Below are 16,035 nucleotides of genomic sequence, written 5' to 3'. Positions count from 1 at the left end.
TAGCCGGTATTACATTCTCCCCCCCTTAAGAACATTCATCCCCGAATGTTCCTCAACCAACGAAACACATAAACACACAAAAAAGGGGAACAACTAACCTCAAAACAGATATGGGTATTGCTGGAGCATAAACTCCCGTGTCTCCCAGGTGCACTCTTCAAGATTATGGTGGTTCCACAGGACTTTTACCATCGGAATTTCCTTATTCCTCAGCTTCCTGATCTATGTGTCCAAGATCCGCACTGGCTGCTCTACATAGGTGAGATCCCCAAGAATCTCTACATCTGGTTCACTGAGAACCTTACCCGGATCTGACACAAACTTCCGTAGCATAGAAATATGGAAAACCGAATGGATTCTTTCCATAGATGCAGGTAAGTCTAGCTTATACGACACAGGCCCGATCTTCTGCAAGATCTCAAAGGGACCAATGTACTGTGGAGCTAGTTTACCCTTCTTTCCAAAGCGAACCACTCCTTTCATCGGAGACACCTTTAGCAAGACCATATCCCCCTCCTGGAACTCTATCTGCTTCCTGCGAACATCCGCATAGCTCTTCTGTCTGCTCACAGCAGTTCTGATCCTCTCTCTGATAATAGGCACTAACTTGCTGGTAATCTCAACTAACTCTGGCCTTGCAAGAGCCTTCTCTCCTACTTCTTCCCAGCAAACAGGTGTTCGACACTTCCTCCCATACAAAGCTTCATAAGGGGCCATCCCTATGCTAGCATGATGGCTGTTATTGTAGGCAAACTCCACCAAAGGTAGATGCTGCCTCCAAGAACTGACAAAGTCTAACACACACATTCTGAGCATATCCTCTATGGTCTGGATGGTCCGTTCTGATTGTCTGTCCATCTGTGGATGGAAAGCAGTGCTGAAATCCAACCTTGTGCCCATAGCAGCTTGTAGATTCCGCCAAAACCTGGAGGTGAACTGTGGTCCTCTATCTGATACTATAGACACAGGAACTCCATGCAGCTTTACTATCTCGTCTACATATACCTGTGCCAACTTGTCCACAGAATAGTTGCTCCTAACCGGAATGAAGTGAGCAGATTTAGTCAGTCTATCCACAATCACTCATATGGAGTCTAGTCTGTTGGACGTCGCCGGTAACCCCACTACGAAATCCATAGCTATGTTCTCCCATTTCCACTCTGGAATCGGCAGTGGGTTAAGCATTCCAGCTGGCTTTTGGTGCTCTAGCTTCACCCTTTGACAAATCTCGCAGGCTGACACAAATTGTGCCACTTCTCTCTTCATGGCTGGCCACCAATACACTCTTCTCAGATCTTGATACATCTTGGTGGCTCCAAGGTGAACGCTATATCTTGCATTATGAGCTTCCCTCATAATGTCCTCCTTTAAACTACTGTCATCTGGTACACATAACCTCTTCCCGTGACGAAGAATCCCCTCACTGTCAAATCTAAACTCTGCACTGTTGCCTGACTGAACAGTCCTGGCAATCTTCACTAACTCAGGGTCCTCGTGCTGTTTCAGAGCTACTTGCTCTAGAAACACGGGTGTAACTCTCATCTGTGCGATCAAAGCACCTGTACCAGATAACTCTAACTGTAGCCCTGCCTCCATGAGCCTATAGAAGTCCTTCACCACCGGCCTTCTCTCTACTGTTATGTGGGATAAACTGCCAAGTGACTTCCGGCTTAAGGCATCCGCTACAACGTTAGCCTTACCCGGATGATACTGGATCATACAATCATAATCACTGAGCAATTCCACCCACCGTCTCTGCCTCAAATTCAACTCTCTCTGGCTCAAGATGCGCTGCAGGCTCTTATGATCCGTGAAGATCTCACACTTTACCCCATAGAGGTAATGCCTCCACATCTTGAGTGCAAAAATAACAGCTGCCATCTCAAGATCGTGTGTCGGGTAGTTCAGCTCGTGCTTCTTCAGCTGTCTAGAAGCATAAGCTATCACTCTGTCTTTCTGCATCAACACACAACCTAATCCCACTCGGGATGCATCACAGAACACTGTGAAGTCTTCATCACTGATCGGCAGAGCTAACACCGGTGCTGAAGTCAACCGTCTCTTCAACTCTTCAAAACTCTCATCACATTCATCAGACCATACGAACTTCTGGTTCTTTCTGGTCAGTCTTGTAACGACCCGGAAACCGGTACCCCTTAGTAACGGTTCGAACCATCACTGACACTAGGATCCAGATCGGCTTAAGGCCGCCAGGACCCGTAGTCAGCCAACTATACTCTCTGTGTACCTGATAAATCCCATACATGATACAAAGCCACTCAGCAATCTTGTAAAACTCTGTAGGCTTAACCACTGCTACTCAGATATGTCAATCTGAAATGGCCCTCAGGGCCTATACCAGGGACTACTATCTGCTGTGGATCAAGGGATTGAAACCCTTTTAAGCTGTAACACAATCCACTGGTATCACATCAAAGCCATACATTAAGCCTAACTCACACATTTCTCATCAAGAAACGTAAAACAGGATTCATGTACAAGGGAGTAATCATACATCACACTATAGCAATGACACTAGGGAAAGCACAAGTCTATCCAGCATATGACAATACATATCTATACATTACATTACAACTAAACCTGTAATTCCATCATGTCCACTATACTGTTACAACATACATTCATGCATAACTTTCCTCTGTACTCTTGCTGACTTGAAATCCTTGTAGAAAACTTTCTCTTACCCTTCCAGAGACCTCTGACATCCTCGAATTCCACCGGATGGTCGAAATTCCGATGTCTGAATCTAGCCGGGTATTACAAGTCTGGTCATAGGAGCAGCTATTTTCGAGAAGTCCTGAACGAACCTCCGATAGTAGCCTGCCAAACCCAGAAAACTCTTGATCTCTGTCACTGTAGTGGGTGTAGGCCAGTTGGCTATTGCCTCTACCTTCTTGGGATCCACTGCTATTCCTTCATCTGAGACTACATGCCCCAAGAAAGAAATGCTCCTCAGCCAGAACTCACACTTGGAGAACTTGGCATACAAGCCATGCTCTCTCAAAGTCTACAGGACTATCCTCAGATGCTGGGCATGGTCTTCTGCATTCCTGGAGTACACCAAGATATCATCTATGAAAACAATCACAAAGCAATCCAGGTACTCTCTGAAAACTCTCTGAAAACTCTGTTCATGAGATCCATGAATGCTGCAGGGGCGTTAGTCAACCCAAACGGCATTACTAGGAACTCATAATGCCCATATCTGGTCCTGAACGCGGTCTTTGGTACATCCTCTTCCCTGATCTTCAACTGGTGGTATCCAGATCTCAGATCTATCTTCGAGAAGCAACCTGCTCCTGACAGCTGGTCGAATAGATCATCGATCCTGGGGAGAGGATACTTGTTCTTGGTAGTGACCTTGTTCAACTGCCTATAGTCAATACAAAGTCTAAGGGATCCATCCTTCTTTTGGACAAACAGTACTGGAGCACCCCAAGGTGAGGTACTCGGGCAGATGAAACCCTTGTCTACCAACTCCTGTAACTGCTCTTTCAACTCACTCAGCTCTACTGGCGCCATCCTGTATGGAGGAATAGAGATCGGTCTGGTACCAGGCATCAACTCTATCTCGAACTCTATTTCCCTATCAGGTGGTAATCCTGGAAGCTCTTCAGGAAACACATCTAAGAACTCTCTAACCACTGGTACTGAGGACGGTTCCCTAACCTGACTGTCTAGCTCTCTCATATGAGCTAGGAACCCCTGACAACCCCTCCTCAACAACCTACGAGCCTGAAGGGCTGATATCAAACTTCTAGGTGTCCCTCTCCTATCTCCTCTGAAAACACACTTTGACCCATCCTGGTCTCTGAAACTGACTACCTTGTCCCTGCAGTTCAAGGTAGCATTATACGTAGATAACCAATCCATCCCTAGAATGACATCAAAATCTGCCAACTCTAGAACCACAAGGTTAGCTGGAAGGTATCTACTCTCTATGCACACTGCACTGAACTGACAGACTGACTCTGCCAGTGATGGGTCACATCTAGGTCCACTGACCCAGAGAGGACACTCTAACTCGGAGACTATCAGACCTAATCTCTCTGCGGCTCGAGAAGCAATGAAAGAGTGGGAAGCACCGGGATCCATCAAAGCATACACCTCGGAACACCCAATGATGAGATTACCTGACACCACAGTGTTCGACGTGTCTGCCTCCTGCTGAGTTATGGTGAAAATCCGTGCTGGGGCTGACGGACCTGCACCTCGAAAACCCATCCCTGATGAAGAGGCTGACCCTCTTCCTCTTCCTCTGCCGCTGCTCTGAGGTACGGCTGAAGCTGCTGGCTGTGCTACACTGCCTGAGGTCATCTGCTGGGATGGTGCCACTCCTGTCGCCTGAGGACATTCCCGTGCAATATGTCCTTCCTGCCCACATCTAAAGCAGGCTGTGGATCCAAACCGGCAAACTCCCCCGTGTGATCTCCCACATTTCCGACACACTTTTGTACTGCCTGTGCCAGAGCTGGAGCCACTACCCATTCCCAGACCAGATCTGATTCTGCTCCAGAACTTTCCTCTCTTGGACTTGAACTTCTCTCCCTTTTTACTGCCAGAAACTGCTGTATTGGGGGCCTTGGAACCCGAAGACTGTGCCACCTGCTGCTTCACTGTTCCCTATATGATGGCACTCGCCTCCATTTTTCTGGCTGCATCCACAATAGAGTGGAAACTCTCTTTCTCTGCTGGAAGAATCAAGGAGAAATACTTGGGATGAAGCCTTGTGGCAAATCTCCTTGCCTTCTTCTGGTCAGTATCATACGCCTGACCCACGTATGGTAACAACGCCAGGAACTTATCGGTATACTCCTCGACACTCATCTCCTCTGTCTGTCTCAGCTGTTCAAACTCTACAACCTTCCTCTCCCTAGAACTGTCAGGAAAAGCCCACCCAGCAAACTCATTGGCGAACTCTTCCCATGTCATGCTGTCTATCCTAGGGTCCACATAGTTCTTGAACCATTCTCTTGCTTTCTTGCACTTTAATGTGAACCCTGCCATCTCAATGGCTCTGCTATCGTCAGCTCCCAACTCACTAGTTATTATTCTGGCTGCATTGAGATACTCAAAGGGATCATCTCCTGTATTGAATTTAGGAGCATCCAACTTCAAGTACTCTGTCATCTTCACTTTACTCCCCTTAGATGAACTAGGTTGTTGTGCTTCAACAACAGGGGCTACTGGTTCTGGTGGTGGTGGAGGTACTGTTTCTCTAGGTTCAGGGTGTGCTGGACTTGGATGAAAAGGTGGGGGTGGATACATGTGATATGGTGGGTAAAAGGATGGATAAGGCATATAGGGTGGATATGGGGCAAAGCTGGAGTAATCCAACGTAACTCCCATCGGATACCTCGGGCCCTGTGGGAAGGGTGGATAGCCAAACCCCGAGGCCTGAGCGCCTCCCTGGGACTCCCCCATACCTTCTTCAGACCTTCCCACACCCATACTTTCATCTCCTCCTTGCTCAACCTCCATAGCCTCTCTTATGTCTTCTGATCTTCCTCCTCTATCTATTCCCCTTCTGCTCTCGTCAGAAGACCTTCTAGGGTCTCTTGACGTTCCCTCCCCGCTTGATCCGTGAGTCCTTGCCCTTGGCAATGCAGGAGGATGAGCAGCTGTACCCTCACTTTCTCGTGGGACTCCAGTCAATCTCGCTGATCGACGAGTTCCTCGCATCTTAACTCTCTGGAAAACAGCACATAACCTAGCACATCAGCAACACATATAAAAGAATGCACATGCATGAATCATGGCATTTCACATCATCATATAAACAGGACTGACATCCTACCCTAATGGACATGCTTTCTTATTGTGCTTGACCAACTATAACCTCTATGAGCCCGACTCTCTCTCTCTATAGGTCCGACCATATGAACCTAGGGCTTTGATACCAATCTGTAACAGCCCAGAAACCGAACTGCTACCGGCGCTAGGATCCAGATCGGCTTAAGGCCGCCGGGACCTATAGCAAGCCTGCTGTGAACTCTGTGTACCTGTGAATATCATACATGATCACACATTTTCTGTAAAAATTAAAACTTTTCTCTGTTCCAAGGCTTAACCTGTGCATGCACTAACTCTGTACTGTAAACCCCTACTAGAGCTCTCATCTTTGCTCTAGGTGGGCTAAACTCATATTATGTTAAGCCTGGTTATCGCACACACAAAGGAACACGTTTACATAAAAAGATCATGTATATCAAAAGGATTACACCTCATATAAGTCAAGCACAATTCTATACACTGTACAACATAAACTATTTCTTTATAGTTACATGTCCACACTAGCTATTACATGACTCTTCTCTTTCTGTACCCTGCTGACTGCCCCCTGTACTCTGAACCTGCAAAACTGGGGTTAGGGGAGAGGGGTGAGCTATACTAGCCCAGTGAGTGGAACATATAAAACATGGTTATAAAACATGATCTCATGAAATGCAGCACCCATAAATAATCACCCATCTCAGATGGACTGACTCAAAATTCCCTCTACTCTGTGCCCGGCCCGCAAAGGAGCTCCTCAGGTCTTGATGATACAAACAATAGTACCGAAGTATCCTGTGCCCAGCCCTCTCGGGGCTCCTCAGGTCTTGATGTGCCCGGCCCTTGATGGGGCTCCTCAGGTCTTGATGTGCCCGGCCCTCGATGGGGCTCCTCAGGTCTTGATGTGAGGGCTAATGAGCCATCCTATGTCCATCTCACAATAATACAATGTACAAGGAACAGTGCCAAGTACATGGATAAAGGCAATGCGTCATATACGTGGATACTAATGCAACATCCTATACATGGTGCAATCATGATGCATGAAGCATGCTAAAAGCGGTTAATTTCTCATATGTAAAGATTTGATTTAGTGAAGTTCCACTCACCTCTGGCTGACTCTGTACTGACTCTGCAGGTTCTGAAACAGTGCTCACTGCTGATCTCTGGGGTTCCTTTGGTCTGTTCCTACACAGGTGGACTCAAATGAGGGACCAAACTAACTCAAGAACATCTCTATAAAACTCCCCAAAAGCCCTCTAAAACATCCTAGAACAATCACATAAAACATGCAAAAGAAAGCTGGACATGGCACTTTCGGCGGCAGGTTCGGCGGCCGAAACTCCCCTCTAGAGACGAAACTCATGCATGTTCGGCGGCACCTTCAGCAGCCGAAAGTCTCATCCAGAGACGAAACTGAACCTTCGGCGGCCGAGCCTTGCCTCTAGAGACGAAAGTCCAAATGTTCGGGGGCAAGCTTTGGCAGCCGAAACTGCCTCCACAAGGGGTTCGGCGGCCGAACCTCCTTTCGGCGGCTGAACCTAGTTTTTGCCTGTTGGGCAGAAACCTGCTTTGTTTCATGCAAAACTCCTCCAAACCTTCACTCAACATGCACACACAACTCCTCAACAAGCATATACACATGGACATGCACAAAAGGGTCTAAACCTGTCCTAAAACCCCAACAAACATCACAAACAACACATATACACACTTATGCACCAAAGATCATCAAAAACCTCAACTAAACCCTATCACGCATACTACCCATAAAACTTCCATAAAACCTTCAAAAATCAAGAAAGGAAGTTCAGGATCTTCACTTACCTCTTCCAAACAAGAGAATAAACGATCCTATTGTGGAGTTATGGAGAAATCCTCTCTCAAAGTCTCCAAGCTTCCAAACTTAGCTCTTTTGCTCAAAAACTTCAAAACCACATGCAAATCCATCAAAACCATGAAAATTTTGAAAAAAAACATAAATCACTCAAGGAAGATCAAGTCTCACCTCAGCTCGTGCAAATGGAAAGCAAAGCTTATACATTTGACCGACCTAGGGCCTTTTATAGTTGGCTGGCCAGACCAACTACGGCTGCCGAAGGAGAACCCGAATGCCATGCAAGTTCGGCGGTCGAAAGTCACCTTCAACGGCCGAACCTTGGCTTTTCTACCTTGTTGCTTTTCTTTCAAAAACTCATTTTCCTTTATACTTCAAACATTAAAACAAGTGAAAATACTTTAGAAAACATATGTATTACCCTTCTAGGGAGTTCCGACACCCGAGATTCCACCGGACTACAGGAATTCCGATGCCGGACTCTAGCCGGGTATTACAGATACAGCAAAAAAAATAGAGGCTGGTGCCATCATACAGGGAACAGTAAAACAACAAGTGGCACAGTCCTCGGGTTCCAAGACCTCAAGTACAGGAAGATTCGATCTCTCTTCTCTGGGTGCAGCTGCCACGGGGAGTAAAAAGTGGAACAAATCCACTAGGAAGGCTAAGAAGAATAAGTTTTGGAACAGTTTGAAGTCTAGTCTGGAAATGGGTAGTAGTTTAAGCTCTGGTTCAGATAGCTCTGGATGTGTGAGGTGCGATAAGCTACACAAAGGGTGTTGTCGGTTTGGGACTACAGCTTGTTACAGATGTGGTCAAAAGGGGCACATGGCACGTGAGTGTCCCAATGCAGCTATGATAGAGCATGTTTTAGACTATTTTATCATAATGTTATTGATGTTTATTTACACCATTTCTGCCTAATTTTGTGGTTTTAATCTTGTTTTGTAGATATTAAGTGTAAAGAGACAATCTGGTAAAAATGCTCTTAAAACTGCCAAAAAATGGAAAGTGCCAAATAAGGAAAGTTTTCAGATATGGAAAGTTTTCAAATATGGAAAGCACCAAATAAGGAAAGTGCAGAAGCAAAAAAAAGATAAGGAAAGCGCAGTTAGAAGATTATTTGAAATTCAAATTGCATATCTTTCTTTCATTACTTAAAGACGTGCAGACACCTCAGCAATCAGATCTTCCTATTTAGGCAGCAAGATTTCAAGAAGACGCACTTGCCTCTCTTGCATTCAGCATTCATGATTTGAAATTCAAACGAAGGCTCCACCTAAAAAGGAAAGATTGGACATCATATCTTTCCCTTTGCACAGCCCATTCGCACGCCACCTTCCTTCTAAAGAGCCATCCACGCGCCTCCTTCCTTTTGAAGACCTTCCAACGCGATTCTTTCCTTTTCAGACACAACTTGGGCAGCAAGCAGCCTCTTGGGCAGTAAGTAAGGACCTAGGGCAACACTTTCAACTATAAAAAGACACATAAGGAGCCTCCTCATGCTTTTACTACACCCCCTTGGACACACCTACGGGATTGCAAGTGGCCACATCTCTTCTTCATCTCTTTCTTTATTTTTGGTTTTGTTTCAGCCAAGAGTGGCTGAAACCTTTTATTCTAGTTAAGGATTGGTTGAAACTTTAGTTGTTTTATGGATTGTGAGATCTGAACATACATTGTTTGTCTTTGGTTTATTCAATATTCATACAATTTCATGCTTGATTCCATTATTGCTTTGTTATTTTGATCAATGTGGCCAGTTGATTCTTGATTGCAAGGTAATATATTATTAGTTTGGATAATTTTAAGTCCGCAATTGCTTGGATTGTTCAAACATAAGAAAACTTGGTGTAAAAACTAAGGAAATTGTATGATCTAGCAACATCTCATGCGTTTGGGTAGCTAGGATTGGCTCTTTCTATCTCTTAATGCAATTAACAGTTGTTCTGATGCCTAAGGCCCAATGATATTCCTTGGCAATTTGTTGATTAGTGATTAATTAGAGGACGTTCCTTAATTGGTTTATAATTAAGGAGAGACATGGTGGTGAGAAGTGTTTTTCATCTCCATAACTAATCTATTGAATCAATCAAAAGAACATAAGTTTCAATGATCAATCCTAACAACTAAAGTGAATCCGATTCTTCAACTAAAGCTTTTCATTATTGATTTCTTTAATTTTTATTATTCGCTTTCTTTTATTGCTTTCAGTTAATTGAATCAATCTCAAAACTCCCCCCCATTTTACTTTCAGTTTATTTGCTTTCAATTTATCTCGTTTCAGTTTACTTCTCTTTCAGTTTATTTTTATTTTAGTTAATTCTCTTGGTCTTGATAAGAAAAATAAGTAAGTTCTCAATTCCCTGTGGATTCAATCCTTTCACCACTATTTACAGTTGTAAAATTGTTGATAACCAAAAAGGTTATTTTTGACCGGCTTCGACAATCGCAAGTAAAAAATTGGCGCCGTTGCAGGGGAATTGATTCAACTAATCTATTTTTCTTTCAGGACCAAATCAGGAACAAAGCACCACCGAATCTGCCTCTGAAGAAGCCACCATCGCATATCCCATCTCTGAAACATCTCCATCGCACATCTCACCTTCTCTTCACCATTCGGATTACCCATCCTCTTACCAAAGCAAGTCACCATCGTAGATCTGAATCATGGATGAGGTAAGTACATCTATTCTCTATTCTTAACTTTCTGAACTCACATCTATTATGAAAGATTTTGCCATAGGACTAGCTCAACAGGCTCAAGCATCCCAGCCACCAAGGCCATGTAGGATCTATGCATATGTGGGACACCCAACTGATTAGTGTCCTACACTTTATGAGTATGACCAACCAGTGCATGCATTTAGAGGATTCAATAGTCAACCTAGACATATATTTGGAGGATTCTATGAACAACCAAGACATGATCCTGATAGAGCATATTTTAGTCCATATTTTCATGATCTTATTGATGTTTATTTACACCTATTCTACCTAATTTTGTGGTTTTAATAATGTTTTGCAAGTATTAGGTGTGAAGAAACAATTTGGAGAAAATGCTCTTAAAAGTGCCAAAAGCAGCCAAAACTAGAGAAGCAACCTTCGGAGGCAACTTTCGGAAGCCAAAAATCAGTCACCTTCGGCAGCAACTTTCGGCCGCCGAACCATGCGTCCAGAGACGAAAGTCCACTACCTTCGGCCGCCGAATATCTATTTTCGGCCGCCGAACCTTCAGAACATAGCCTAAAATCCAGCCTCCGAAACTCAACTTAGGCAGCCAAAAATGCGCCCTATTGCACTCTTTCCTTGTTCAAGAAGTCATATCACAAGTTGCCATATTTGAGGAGCCAAATAAGGGAAGAATCTTGAGATCCAAATCTTCAAAATCACATTCAATTATTGGATTTCAAGATCCCCCTTATTAAGGAAAGAAAATCCAAAGATCACATGCTTCCTACTTAGTGCCATGCACATTCAAAATTCAAAAGGAGTCTCCACCTTCCTTATTAGTGCATGGGCAGCCTCTTAACTCTTAGGGCAATATCTTGAAGACCTTGGGCAGCAAGTAAAAAGACCAAAGAGCCCCCACTTGCCTTCCATCACATGCAACTCGTTTTTGCCCTCACTCATACACAAAGAAGGCACATATGGGAGCAAGGGCACTTTGGACAGCCTCTAAAAGACTCATGGACTGCCATCAAACCCTAAGGAGCCTCTCAAGACCTATTTAAGGGCTTCAAGAAGACAAGAAGGCAGATTTGGTTCCACCTCTTCTCCAAGGAAATTCGGCAAGGCCTCTCCAAGGCTCTCCCACCTTAGTTCTTCATCTTTTGCTTTCTTTTCTTTTATTTTCTGTTTTGGTTCAGCCATGAGTGGCTGAAACCTTCTTTCTAGTTGAAGTTTGGTTGAAACTAAGGTTGTTTAAAGGGTTGTGAGATCTGAACAGAAACTTTTGTCTTTGATTTTATTCAATATTCATGCAATTGATGCTTAATTCTAAGATTGCTTTGTTGTTTTGATCAAATTGGCCACTTGATTCTTGATTGCAAAGTTAATTGATTGTTGGATTAGGATATTTGTTAGTCTGTAATTGCTGGAAATATTCTGTCCATAGAACACTTGGTGTAAAAATCCAAGGAATTGCATGATCTAACATCATCTCATGCGTTTGAGTAGTTAGGGTTTGGATCTTTCTTGTTCTTCATGCAATTGGCAATTGTTTTGATGCCTTGGCCCAATGACGTTCCTTGGCAATTTGTTGATTAGTAATTGATTAGAGGACGTTCCCTAATCAATTTGTTCATAAGGAAAGACATGGTGGTGAGAAGCGTCTTCCACCCTCATAACCAACCTATTGAATCAATCAAGATAACCATGTTTCAATGATCAACCCAAACAACCAAAGTGGATCCCTATCTTTAACTAGACTTTTCTCATATTGATTTCTTGTTTTATTTTAAATACTTGCTGTTTTAATTACTTTCAATAGTTGTTAATCAAATCATCTCAAAACCCCCCTTTTTACTTTCCTTGCACTTTACTTTTGTTCTATTTGTGACTACTTGCTTTCACTTGTGCTTTCAATTGGTTCTCTTGGTCTTGATTGAGATAAATAGATAGGTAATCAATTCTCTGTGGATTCGATCCTTCACCACTATTTGCAGTTGTGAATTGTAGGCAACTAAGAAGGTTATTTTTGATCGGCTTCGACAATCGCTCCTGTCAAAAATTGGCGCCGTTGCCAGGGAATTGATTTCACTTGTTTGTTTATTTTTCTTTCATGACCAAATCTGAAAGTAGGGACACTCTGCCCTTTGATCCAGAAATTGAACACACTCTCAGAAGGCTAGGGAAGCAAGCCTCAACCGCAGAACCTTCTGCCCAACCTTCGGCCGCCGAAAGTACTGAACTCCAGCAACCAAATCCTGCACCAATGGCAGAACCTCAAGCACCAGCTGCTGCCCATGATGGACATGCTGTCCAAGACCAAATAATTCAAGAAAATCAAGCAAATAGGCCACAAGCACAAAGGGAAAGAACCATGAGGGAGTTAGCAACTCCTATAGGTGATTATGCTCCACTTTGCATCACCTATCCACCTCTTATAGTTCCCTTTGAACTCAAGACAGGTTTGATAAATATTCTTCCTAAGTTAAGAGGTAGAGAGAATGAAAATCCACATAAGCACTTAAAAGAATTTAAAATTATTTGCTCATCCATGAGACCTCAAGGGATCTTTGAAGATCATGTTAAACTAAGAGCTTTCCCCTTTTCGTTGGATGACCATGCTAAGGATTGGTTATTTTATTTGCCACCTGGATCTATAACTTCTTGGGATGATATGGTCCAAGCCTTTTTGGACAAGTACTTCCTGCCATCTAAATCAATTGGCATAATAAGAGAAATCACTAGCATAAGGCAAAGACCAACTGAGGACTTATATGATTATTGGGAAAGGTTTGAAAGACTATGTACAGGTTGTCCACAACATGATATGTCAGACAAAGCCCTCATTCAGTTCTTCCATGGAGGATTGATTCCATCAGAAAGGAAACTCATAAATGTAGCTTGTGGAGGATCTATCCTAGACAAGTCACCAAGGGAGATGAAAGAGTTGATATCTACTCTTGCAGCCTCATCTAAGCAGTATGGAGAAGAAAGGCAACTGCAAAGGGCTAATGAGGTAAGTTTTCCCACTATGTCTGAACTAACATCTGCTATGAAAAATATGGTGGTAGAAGTTGTGCAACAGATTCAAGCACCCCAGCCTCCTAGGCCATGTGGGATCTGCTCATATATAGGACACCCCACTGATCAATGTCCTACCCTCCAAGAAGACAATCAACAAGTTAATGCAATTGGGAGGTACAACAACCAACCTAGATATGATCCATATTCCAATACATACAATCCAGGTTGGAAAGATCACCCCAATTTTAGCTATGGGAAGCCCAACAATGATCAGAATTACCAAAGTTACCAAAGAAATCAAGCCCAACCAGCACCTTCAAATCCAAGTCAGAACCTTGAGAAGATCATGCAAACAATGATGGAAACAATGGTGAACACCATGCAAGGCGTGCGACAAGACCTAGGCCAAATGACCACATCTATGCAAGGCGTGCGACAAGACCTAAGCCAAATGGCCACCTCTATAGGCCAACTGGAAACTCAAGGTAAGCTCCCTTCTCAAACTGAAACTAACCCTAGATAGAATGTTAGTGCTATTACTTTGAGAAGTGGCAAAGAGCTTCAAAATACTAATCATGAGCAAGAAAAAGAACCAAGACCACCTGAAGCCTCTCCATCTCAATCAGAACCACCTCATGCGCACAAGCCTGATCCAAAGGTAAGCTTTCACATCCCACCTCCTTTTCCAAAAAGATTTGAAAGAACACAAAAAGAAAAAGAGGAAAAGGAGATTCTGGAGACTTTCAGAAAAGTGGAGATCAACATACCACTGCTAGACGCTGTCAAGCAAATTCCTAGGTATGCCAAATTTCTGAAGGAGCTTTGCACCAATAGAAGGAAGCTCGCTGAAAGAGAAAAAGTAAGTGTAGGTGAGGTAGTTACTGCTGTCATTAAAAGAGAACTCCCTACCAAATGCAAGGACAAAGGTATGTTTGCTATCTCTTGCAAAATTGGGAATGTTGGTATCAAGAAAGCCATGTGTGATCTTGGTGCGTCCATTAATGTCATGCCCCTCTCCATCTATAAATCTCTCAATGCATGTGCACTCAAAGAAACAAGAGTGGTAATACAATTGGCTGATAGATCTGTGGTATACCCCATAGGTGTTCTTGAAGATGTGTTAGTCCAAGTAGATGAACTTGTCTTTCCTGCTGATTTTTATGTGATTGATACTAAGGAAGATAGTTGCAATACCAGTTCTGACATTGTTCTTGGACGTCCTTTCTTAAGCACTGCTAGAACTAAAATTGATGTGCATGATGGTACTCTTGCCATGGAATTTGAAGGGGAAGTCATTAAATACAATGTCTATGATGCCATGAAATATCCACATGATATGTCCCCTGTTTATGGTCTTGATATTATTGATTGTTTGAGCCAAGATGTGTTTAATGAAAATCAAGATTCTGTTCTAGATGATGATCTTTGCGGGATTGAAACCCAGAAACTCAAAGAAACAATCTGCAGCATTCAGCAAGTTGAGTTAGCACAAACAGAAGACATTCGGCCACCGAATCTCCACTTTTGGCCGCCGAACCCTACTGCCCCGCAGGAACCAGATTCTGTCACACCGCTTGTGCAGATCATTGTACGGAAGGAAGACAAACTTCGGCTGCCGAACATCTTTCGGCCGCCGAACCCCACTGACTTGCGGAAGCTGAATCCATCGCCAAAGCTCACTCCGCAAACTAAAGAAATTCGGCCGCCGAACTCAGACACTTTTAGGCCGCCGAACCTCGCCCAGCAGGCCCCATCGCAAGCAAGCTCCTCCGAACCTCCTTTGCAACGCTCTCCTGAATCTGAAGAATCCAAGGAAGACCTACTTGCACAAATCTTCCTTGCTCAAACTGATGAACCATGGTATGTAGACATGGTAAACTACTTGGCCACAGGTAACTTGCCCTCTGACATGCCTAGGCACACTAAAGATAAAATAAAAAAAGATGCCAAATACTATGTTTGGGATGAACCATATTTGTGGAAACATTGTGCTGACCAAATGATAAGGAGATACATTCCTGATCAAGAAATAGCCTCTGTACTTACTTTTTGTCATTCATATAGTTGTGGAGGACACTTCGGTCCAAGGAAAACTGCTCATAAGATACTTGAAAGTGACCTATTTTGGCCCACCATGTTTTGAGATGCTTTTCTATTTTGCAAGACATGTGCTAGGTGTCAACAGACTGGAAATCTGAGCAAAAGAAATCAAATGCCACAGAACCCCATCATGGTCTGTGAAGTATTTGATGTCTGGGACATAGACTTCATGGGACCATTCCCACCATCCTTTGGATACACTTATATCATCCTTGCAGTGGATTATGTATCCAAGTGGGTGGAGGCTAGAGCAACTAAGACTGATGATGCCAAGGCAGTGGTAGACTTTGTGAAGACCAACATCTTTGCCAGGCATGGAGTACCAAAAGCAATCATCAGTGATAGAGGGACCCATTTTTGCAATAGGGTAGTGGAAAGCCTTCTCAGAAAACACAATGTGATCCATAGAACATCCACAGCCTACCATCCTCAGACGAATGGACAAGCTAAAGTGTCCAACAGAGAAATCAAAGCCATCCTTGAAAAGACAGTTTCTCCCAACCGAAAGAATTGGAGCTTAAGATTAGAGGATGCCTTATAGGCCTACAGAACAGCCTACAAGACTCCCATAGGTATGTCTCCTTATAGACTTGTCTATGGGAAAGCGTGTC

Source organism: Manihot esculenta, chromosome 13 (genome assembly GCF_001659605.2).
Source record: "Manihot esculenta cultivar AM560-2 chromosome 13, M.esculenta_v8, whole genome shotgun sequence".
Classification (NCBI taxonomy): Eukaryota; Viridiplantae; Streptophyta; class Magnoliopsida; order Malpighiales; family Euphorbiaceae; genus Manihot; species Manihot esculenta.
Note: the sequence above shows the minus strand (reverse complement) of the source record.